The sequence below is a fragment of the Bufo gargarizans genome, chromosome 6, assembly GCF_014858855.1.
Source record: "Bufo gargarizans isolate SCDJY-AF-19 chromosome 6, ASM1485885v1, whole genome shotgun sequence".
NCBI lineage: Eukaryota > Metazoa > Chordata > Amphibia > Anura > Bufonidae > Bufo > Bufo gargarizans.
In genome coordinates this window covers 15,366,487-15,377,574 of record NC_058085.1, presented here as the reverse complement: position 1 = coordinate 15,377,574, position 11,088 = coordinate 15,366,487, and the positions used below count along the sequence as shown (strand labels likewise).

At 43.1% G+C, this 11,088-nt stretch overlaps 1 pseudogene; it reads right to left on the bottom strand.

The window, feature by feature from the left end:
- Window positions 1–7,750: 7,750 nt before the first annotated feature.
- LOC122941885 lies at window positions 7,751–8,612 on the bottom strand (annotated as a pseudogene).
- Between the last annotated feature and the right edge of the window lie 2,476 nt (window positions 8,613–11,088).

Genomic DNA, 11,088 nt, shown 5'->3' with positions numbered 1-11,088 from the left:
CTCGATCCCCTCCTCGTCGGGGCTGTCTAATCCCATCAATAATTTGGAACCTCAGCTGTGAGACGTTATGTCCAGCCTTGAAAAAATGTTCCGGGACAGGGAGGTCCAAAGCAGGTTTACGAATTTTAGACTTATGCTGTGTCAGTCTTTTTTTACATTCTTGGGTCGTCTTGCCCACATATAAAAGTCCACATGGGCACCAAAGTATATAAATCACAAAAGAAGAGTTACATGTAAAAAATTGTCTGATACTGTACCTCCTGCCTGTCCTGGGATGTACGAAGGAGTTCCCTTTCACCATGCTGTTACAATGACAGCATCCGAGACACGGAAAACATCCCGTTTTTTTACTGGCTTGTAATTTTAGAGGGGTTTGATCAGCATGGACTAACCTGTCCTTAAGGTTCGGACCTCTTCTATATGAGAACAATGGCGGGTTCTGAAACTCTTGAATTCCCGGAAAGGCCTGTGTCAAAAGACCCCAGTTTTTCGTGATCACTGCTGCTACTCTACTGCTCAAGCATGTATATCTTGATACAAAGGGAATTCTGCTCGATGTATTTTTGTTAGATTTACTATGTAATAACGCTTGTCTCTGTGTATCAAGAACCCTATCTTTATGCCTATCCACTAGTGGTGCAGGGTAACCCCTCTCTATGAATTTCATTTTCATTTCCTCTAGTCTGGTCAGTGATACTTCTTCCTCGCTGACAATTCTTTTAACTCGTAAGAGCTGACTATATGGAAGTGACTTGACCATACCTCGTGGATGTGCACTATCGTACTGTAAGATGTTGTTCTTGTCCGTTGTCTTGATATGTATATCAGTAATTAACGAGCTGCCCTGTATATACACTGATGTGTCCAAAAACTGTAGCTTTTTAGTGGAACTCACTCTAGTGAATTTTAGATTCTGATGTATGTTGTTCAAGTATTCATTAAACCCCTGCAGATCGGTCTCAGTTCCGGTCCACACAAAGAAAATGTCATCAATGTATCTCATCCAGCCCCTTACCTGATTGAAGAAGCTGGATGGATACACGGACATTTCTTCAAAATGTGTCATATAGATGTTCGCGTACGATGGGGCCACATTGGACCCCATCGCAGTTCCCCGACTTTGTATATAAAACTCATCCCTAAACAGGAAGTAGTTACAGGTCAGCACGATTTCGAGCAATGATAGAATGAACTCTGCCTTCCTCGGTGTATATTGAGAGTTTTGTAGGCTATGTTTCACTGCCTCCAAGCCCTTGTCATGGTCTATACTTGTATATAGGCTGACGACGTCAAATGATACAAGCTGATCTCCTTCAGTAAATGTCAGCGTTTCCAACTTACAGAGGAAATGGGTAGTATCCCTAACATAAGATTTAGCCCTCATTGCAAATTCCTTTAAGATGTGATCTAAGAAGATGGCTATTGGGGAAAGCAACGAATTCACACCCGATACTATTGGACGTCCGGGCGGATTGTCTCTATTTTTGTGAATTTTTGGTAAAGTGTATAACACCGGTGTAATGGGATGTATAGCAATCAGATATTTATGAAGTGAATCATCAATGGTCCCCTCGGCATATGCGTCGTCAACCAGGAGCCTAATTCTCCGTGCGATTTCAAATTTTGGATCCTGGCTGACAAGGCGATATACCGAGGTATCATCAAGTTGACGCCTGATTTCCTGCTCATACTTAATAGTGTCCATAATCACTATTGCTCCCCCTTTATCAACGGGTTTAACAGTGACATCCTTCCTGTTGCTCAGTTCCACTAGTGTAGCATTCTCGGACCTGGTGAGGTTGGATTTAAATCTCAATTGTGGGGATTGTTCCCTCAGCTTTAACATGTCTTTCTGCACTAATGTGATGTAGGCTTCAATTACCTTGTTGTTAGGGGGGGGGTGAAAAATTGCTTTTAGTCGGGATTTTGTAATCTCGTAGGGACAAAGTACCACTCCCTACATCTTCAGACCCTCCTACAGCATCATTTATTGTTTTTTCAGAGAAGAAGCCTTTTAGCCTCAGACGCCTGAAAAAAGCATACATGTCAACCTCATAGTCAAACCAGTCCACCTGTGTGGTAGGGCAATAGGACAGTCCCCTGTCAAGTATAGCAAGTTCAGAATCAGTGAATGTGGATGAAGAAATATTTACCACTAATGATTCAGTCTTTGCTTGTTCAGAGGGGTTTCTCTGGATTTGCTGATCTGTTCCATTCGACCCGGACCTATTGGTGGTCTCCTTGATCTGGTGATGATTGTTTTTCCTCCACCGTTTGTGTTTGGACCCTCCTCTTCTTTGTTGCCTAGTTTTTCTTGAGGTCTCGCCCCTCCATCCTCTAAAAAAAGGGCATCATCGCTAGGTTCCTCTGACGATTCCGTAGTAGTCGCATTCTTATCGGTCTTCTCGCTGTACTGTCTACGTTTAGACTTTGGTTTTCCTCTTTTTGGTTGATTTCCTTGTCGTCCCGTTATTTGTTTTTTGTATATATCCCCTTTTAAATAGTCATCCAGGTCCCTGTGCCATTTCTGCCTTTTGGTGATTTCAATATTCTGTCGATATTTCTGTAAGTCGCCGTCAATCTTGGTTTTTACTGTTGCTGCTTCTAATGCGGGTAACAAAGTATCCAGTTGAGCCTCCAACGCGTCAACCCGCTTGCGATTATTTTCTATTTCAATCTGCAGAAACTCCATGTTCAGCAACATAACGTCCATAGAGTAGCGATTTGAAATCCTCTCAAGCTTTGCACAGAAGTCCTGATTATTGGGTAACAGGATGGGTCTAAGGTGGGATCTGAGACCCCTGGGAATACGTTCTGCTCTATAATATTCACGTAGAGTTGAAAGATGGAGTTCATGTGAAATACCTGACTTTTTTTCTTGTTCCAGTTTGCGTTTGACCAAATCCATAGTTGGTTTATTTAAAAAGGATTCTTCCTCTGAGGTGTGTCCCAGTATCCGGACTACCTCCTCATCCGTGTATATGGAGCTTACAGCTGCCGCCATTTTGATTATATAAACATACAATAAACCTTCTCTAAAAATAAAGGAAGTCCATTCTTTAGTGTGCACGCCAACAAAAAAAAAGCCACAATGTAGAGAATTCAGGGGTTGGCAGCACTACTCATCCCACTCATTTGGGTACTGACCAGGAAATGGCTTACAAGCCAAATGGTGCGCGCAGATAGGGATCCTGGCTGGGGGTCCCAACTCATCCAGACAATTCAATAATCCGCAGCACTCGCCGGTAAATAATGAAACCACTATTTTCATTATTTACCGGCGAGTGCTGCGGATTATTGAATTGTCAGGATCTGGCAAGGGTAACTTGCAACGGCGCCTCTTGGGGGCCTTGAAAGAGGGTGCTGAGACCTCCATACAAGTAGAGGGTGAATCGGTTGAACTGTCTTTCTGGACGGAGAGACACGGGCTGAGAACCTTCCGAGAGCAAAATGGGGGGTGAGACCGTCTGGACTCACCCCACACCCGGGGGGGACCGTAGGAATGTGGCCTGTTTGTTTTGGAAAGGTGAGGAAGCAACACCTTCCAGGAAGACTGTTGTGGAGCTTTTCCTGCAGATGGGTTTTGAGGCGAAAGACATCTATGCCCTCATCCATCCCTACGGGACCAAGTTCTTCGATGTTAGCTTTGTCCGACCAGAGGGGCTTGACCTCTTCTGGTCCAGATATGAGCTGATAAGGAGCACCCCGGAGTGGCAGAGTTTTCCCGTCCAGGCTATCACCCGCCAGAACAAGGTGAAGAAAGTGACTGTGTTAACTTGTAATGAGTCTCTTTCTAGTGTAGACATAGCGACCAGGTATTTTCTGCACGTGCTGTCTGTGACTGAGCCTGCAGCCTCTCACACACGGGCAGCCAGGCAACTGCAATATATATATATACAGAAAAAAAGTTACTGGCAGCACCACCTTGTGAGCAATTGCAGGTGGGTGCAAAGTCCAAGTACGGTAACTGGATCTTACCCACTTCAAAATAGTAGATAAAATTGGGTGAACCAATCAAAGCATTAAGGATATCAACTTAATTGATACTTAATAAAAAACTGTGTACCATTTCATATATACGTTAAAAAGGGAAGCATCCCAGTGATCATACATAAAGTGACTAGTGCTATCAGAAAAACAAATACATAATGAAGCTGACTGTTACATGAAGATACATAAGAATCCATAAATAAGGCCAGCTATTCCTAATACATTCATTAAATTTAATGATCCTTTAATAGTGCCCATGTGTTTCGGGGGTACAATGATGAGCTTACACCTGGGGGAATGATGCGGTCCACATATGCCATCACGTTGTTGAGCGCGTCCCTCAGGAGCCAGTGCGCATGTCACAATCGCATACTTCTCATTATTCAGCGTCCTCGTAACTCCACCTAGTTTCGGTGATGTCGCTCCCAAATTACGTAGCAGACGCCCATTGCTGACTCATATTAGGTCGCGTCCGCTGTCTATAGAAAAAGGGGTGCATGCGCACTCACACGATTAAGATTCGGAGTCTCCATTTTTGTAAAGGGAATTTGGCCAGTATGTATTCTCTGTTGTGTTAGCACCTACAGAGTTGCAAGTCAAGTCACAGTGGATAATTTCCACTCATAGCAACCGATGGGAGCGTCTCCACTTTTCCAAGTTGGAAAACTCTCCCCTAAATGCGACCCCAATGCTGTAAGCACGCCAGTACCTCCAGCATCACGGGTCGCATACAGGTTACAACTCGTGACCAAGAGGGATCTCCTCATTATATGCTAGAACTGTAAACTGTAAGCAGTCCGAATAGCCAATCCACATATCACCCTGCTTTATATGCGATTGAGACAAGAATAGCACCCCCCGAGAGAAGAGCACAACAATTTACATAATCGAATGTAAAAAATATATATACTGCGGAACATTGTGGGCTCCTCATCCACCATCAAGGCTCATCATTGATCTTCCATTTCTTTCCCCGAAATTCCAGTGCATCTGTAACAATACATAAAATTAGTGATACAAGTGACACTCAGAAAAAGCCATTAACTTTGTTTTACAGATTTTTTGTTATTTTTTATATTCTTTTTCATGATTTGCATTTTTTATATATATTTTTTATCAATGAACATATCCTCAACAAGAGAATACTCAACACAATATCATCAACAGCATATACCTTAGGCAAACTTTTCTCCTCACAGTCCGCCTCCATGTCTATAATCAATATTCAAACCATTAGGCTGTAAAGTATTGAGAGTTTGAATCCAGAATGATTCCTTCTTTTTAAGTAATAATATGCGATCACCCCCCCCCCCCACGAGGCATTGGTATCTGATCAATGATCCAGCATCTCAAGTCTTTTTCACTATGTTGTTTAAGTGAAAAATGCCTTGGTACTGGAAGATCCATCCGGCCCTTTCTAATAGTGAACCTATGATTGTTGAGCCTAGTCTTCAGGTCAGTCGATGTTTCCCCTACATACAAGAGATGACAGGAACAGGAGAGGACATACACTACAAAAGTAGAATCGCAGGATAGATGGAATTTAATGGGATATGTTATACCAGTATTAGGATGTGTGAAAACCCTGGATCTCCTGATAAACCGACAATTGACACAATGCAGGCACGGGAAGCATCCCGTGCCCGATGGTGCCAATGTGGTCTGTCTGGTGGTAATTTTGGGTCCCACATCAGCTCTAACAAGTTGGTCTCGAATATTTTTGCACCTTCTATATGCACAAAGAGGAGGTGTCTTAAACTCTAGCACAGTTTTTTTACACCCACTTAATATGGGCCAATGTCGTTTCAAGATCTTATTCACATCATTGCTGTACTCAGAGTAAGTGGACACAAATGTGACTCTTCTATCACTATTCTTATTTTTATTGTTGACCTGTAACAACGAATCTCTATCCATAGCTAAAGCTTTGTCTTTCTGTGCTTCCAATAATTTACTGGGGTATCCCCGTGCCTTGAATTTAGAAATCATTTCATCAACAGTTTTATCAAGGACAGCCCCATCCGTGACTATCCTCCTTGCCCTCAAAAACTGAGAGTATGGCAAATGTTTTACCATACTGCGAGGGTGGCAACTCTCATATCTCAGTGTGGTGTTCCTGTCCGTGGATTTAACGAACAGTTGCGTACTTAAAGATCCATTGGACCAAATGACATTAGTGTCCAAAAATTGGACAGAGACATCAGAATGAGTTGTTTAGTTCCAGTCCAAATGAGGAAGACGTCGTCTATGTATCTCCACCATCCCTTGATATATTGGGCATGGTGGGAGTCATAGACGACGTCTTCCTCAAATCGGCGCATATAGATATTTGCGTACGTGGGGGCCACGTTGGACCCCATCGCCACGCTTGTTTTTGGACATAATAGGTATCTTGAAAAAGAAAATAATTAAACTCAAGAACAATAGTGAGGAGTCTAATGATGAGCAGGCAGGCCTCAGGCGTCAGTGTAGACAAATCTAGCATACTTTGTACAGCAGCGATCCCTTTTTGATGTTCGATTGAAGTATATAAGGATACTACGTCAAAGGAGACCAAGATGACGGGGTCAGTTTCCATCAAGTTGGTCTCCCTCAACTTGATCAAAAAATCAGATGTGTCCCTGATATATGATTGCCCGCGGGTAGAAAAATCACGCAGAACCTTATCTAAAAAGATTGCAACATGCCCAAACACTGAATCCGTCCCTGAAACTATGGGGCGCCCCGGTGGGTCAACCAAGGTTTTATGGACTTTGGGCAGTATATAGATAACTGGGGTAATGGGATGAGGGACAATCAAATATTCAGCGAGTTTTTGGTCTATAACACCTGCAGTTAAAGCATCAGAAACACATTGTTCTATCAACCGTACAATTAGAAATTTGGGATCATGTGATATCATATTGTACACCTTTACATCATCTAACTGCCTTAAAATCTCCGGGATATATTTGGCAGTATCCATTACTACCACCAAACCGCCTTTGTCGGCAGGTTTTATAGTTAACTCCTTGTCATTTTTTAATTCTGTTAATGCGTATGCCTCCGCCGCAGTGAGATTTGGGAATCTGAAGCCCTCAGAACGCGGGAGCGCTCTCAGCTTCCCAATCTCCAATTTAACGGCCGTGGCATACGCATCAATGTATATATATCTATATATATAGATATATAAAAAAGCACACTGATGTACCAGCCCTGAAAAGGGCTTTTTGGGGTGCTGTCTGGACGCTGTCCTTACAGCAAATGTTCTGTGGACACAGAACAATGCCCTAGCTAACGCTTTCCCTATTGAATCAGCAGCAGCACTGTCCCTCCTCTCACTGTGAATGCAGTTTCCGAATGAATCTAAAATGGATGCTGTCCAGGAGGTGGGAGGGTCTGCTGCTGATTGGCTGGAATGTGTCTGCTGACTGTGAGGTACAGGGTCAAAGTTCACTCAATGATGATGTATAGGGGGCGGACCGAACATTGCATATGTTCGCCCGCAGTGGCGAACGCGAACAAGCAATGTTCTCCGGGAACTAGTCGCCGGCGAACTATTCGGGACATCACTAGCGCCATCTTGGCGTTGCGCTGATGAGAAAAATGAGGTCAGTTTTGTCGGGGGCCCCAAGGTTTTCTTGGTCCTCGTCATTATGGGGGATCCCTGAGGCGGTGGAGAGGCTGATGGGAGCGTTCGGGCTGCCAGAGAAGGTAGGGGATTGCTGTGCGAAGCGGTAGTTGAGCTGTGGCTGCCAGAGCTCTCTCTGAGCGCATCTTCTCAGTCCTGCATCAGGCCACGTTCCCCTGCTTTTCTGTCTCTGCCTGGACCGGCACAAATCTGAGCCTCGAAACCCCTACGTCCAAGTACTTGACCATCTCTAGTTTCTAGGGTTACAATAATCAGAATTGGCCGACGATTCATTCCCCCAACGCAGCTGCTGTTGCACATTAAATTATACAATATCATTGTGAATTATGGCACCAGAACACTCTGTCTCCCAGTAATTGGATCTTCAACATACTGTGCATGGATGTGTACCTCCACTCTTATGAGGTGACTGGCAGATGCCATTTTACCCTCATTAAACTTTCGACTGAGCTCATGGTTCGGGCAACGTTTTACAACTTCTGTGATGTGTTCGGCCTTCTTGTAGACTGGCATTGCTCTTATAAGGGCTCCTTGTGGCGGTAGAGTCATCACTTTGATCTGAATTGGACAAGTTTTGGCAGTAGAGCTTCTTCAAATCTGTAGAATATGTCCACGTAGCAGACTTGGCCGTGCTGGACTGCTGAAATGAGACAACAAAGCTGTGAGATCCTGGGTAATCAGTATTTGAAGGAATAGCTGGAGAAGGAGACAAGGCATCAAAGGTGGAGTTTGGCTGAGCATATGGAGATGGTGTTGTCACACTGTTCTGTGCATGCTTGTTGGTATAAGGGCTGGTAGAAGAAGAACTATTCTGTATCTGCTGTTCCATAGTATTCAGCAGGCCCAATTTTGTATACTGTGGCCACATTGGGTCAGTCAGGTCATAATCCTTCATCCTGATGCAATCTATGCTAATTTCAATCTTATTAGTAGGACCTCTCTTTGTTGGATCACTGGAAAAATTCAAGTCTATGGGTTGTACAGAATGCATTCCCTTACATCCTACCAGCAGCACAGACAGGATTAACTGCCCCCTGTGGACTGGTAGGACCGGCGGAATTTTTAATGAGCCCAAGAACGAATAACAAAGTTCCTACTCCCTCAAAAGGAGGGAACTACCCCCACTACCCCTGTCCTTTTTGTCGGGTATATAAAGCAAATGCTTTATATAAATATTTTAAAAAAAAATATCGGGTTAAAAGAAAAATTATGCAAACTATATTGACCCGTGAGATGGACATAAACATCTTAAAAAGAGTTCAATCGAGAACCTGATTATTTTGTGCAATCAGTAAAACAGGGTACAAGCGTCTATCCAAAAATATAAATGGTTTATTATACAATAGTTTAAAATACAATAAAAAATTATTCAACATAAATTTCAATAATATACAATGATATGCAGTACCCAGAATTCAGCACTATATGATACCAACAAAACACTACTCAACCAACACAAGAATATTATGCAATACAGCTTTAAATTTGTGAGAGATATACAATCGATGGATTATGCGGAAAACTCAATCAAGAAGATGACAGATACGAGCCCTGGCTCTGCCCAAAATGATGACCAATCTTTCAGATAATGGTAGTATTGAAACACAACTTATATAAATTATTGGCCTGATAACAAACTAGGGAATGCAAAGATTCCCAACAAAGAGTTTCTCCAATATTATCCCCCTTTTTCAGTTATATGCATCGTAACTGAAATCAGAGAAAATACTGATGTAGCTACTAACGTTACACGTCCGCAAATGAGCGGGTATCTGGCTAAGTATCAAGCCAATTAATTTAGATCAATACTACATAAAACAAAATATACATTACCCAAAGGTCAAGTGATGTGCAGAGTCTTGGGGCAGCCAACTTTCAGGAGTTTTTCCCGATAATCCAAATGATTCTCCAGATATCTATAATCCAAATGTTTTTTTTCTTTCCTCGTATCTGGTTTCTTAACCCAAAACTTATCAGATGAACACGCCCTCCGAATTTGGAACTTTCCAATCATTGTTGGATGGGTGTGTGCATTGATAAGGAGCATGATGTCATAATACTACCCAGAATGCAATTTTGCTACTGATGTAGTATTAACTGCTCATATCTAGGTGGCACTGTTGTATAAGCAATAAGCATCATACCATTAAGGGTTAACTCATACATGCCTGATATTTTCAATACTTCACACCTCTGACATCTGGAGGCCTTGTCTCAGGGCTGAGGGACAACTTTGATACATGAATATATACTTTGAGGAACATCTAGACCATTCTCACACTGGAATTCATGTTCAGATAGGAAAAACAATGAAGCCTCAGAATCTGCAGGTGCGGTGTATCTTCTAACTTTCTAAATGTATAATATATTGTTACAATAACACTAGCTTTTGAACAGCACAGTAATCTTCTCATGGACTTACTTCGGCCTACATGAAAATCCATACAAAACTGTGAATATAAATCAACATTGCTCTTAAAGGCAATGAATACCCATTATAACTAAAATAAGTAGATATAACTGTCACCACCAGACATCTGAGAAGCTCTTACAGACGTCCTTCAGAACCTCCTCCTTGAGGTTCCTTTTGTTTTGCTTTCCTTTTCTCATCTCGTTAGCCTCTCTCAGCTGTCATGTAGTTGCACTGATTGCATCCCTTTAAATCCCTTCCCATACTGCATCACTTTGCGGTTTATACAACTTCCTGGAGTGTATGCATGCTGGATGCTACTACTGAGTCTTCTACAGATAAGTTTTGTTCATTCATTTGTGTTTTCCTGTTTGCTGGATCCCAGGTGACCCTGACTCCCTCCGTATCAAGTGTAGGGAGCCGGTGGTCGTGTCCCCTCACCATTAAAGGGTGTTCAGGTGTTATACAGTCGAGGTACGAGGATATGCGATCATCTACCATTGAGATTTTTGCATAGGCTGAGCAGTTAGGGAGAGAGCCAGGTCTGTTGCAGGGCTCTCCCTTTTGTTCCTTAGTTTTGGATCCAGTCAGTCGGATCTTCATTTTGTGTCTTCTAGTTTTCTATACACCTTCCGTGACAATAACTGTTTAAACTTATGAAAAAGCATAACATTTTGGACAGGTGTACTGGCGTGTAGCTCCCCCTTTTTTTCTTTTTGTTTGGGGGGGAGCAAAGAATTGGGGGGATATGGCATATATCTTTCCCCTCGTATTTATTTATCTCGAGGGCTTTGCGATTGCCCTTTTCTTCTATCCCCCCCCCCCCACTCCTCCTGTCTGGCATGCGAGGGGTGCCCTCTCTAGTAGGTTTTCTTTTCTCTAACCTGCTTTATCTTTGCCTGTCCAGGGGATATCCTGTGTTTTTTTTGGTCCCCTCGTCGCTCTCTTGTTGTGGGCGCCGGCTGAGGGATTCCGGCGGCAGCGCGTCCGCGGCGCTCGCCGCCTCCTTCCCTGGATGACGTCACCAGCAATGTCACCTATTTGTGGCTCCTCGCCG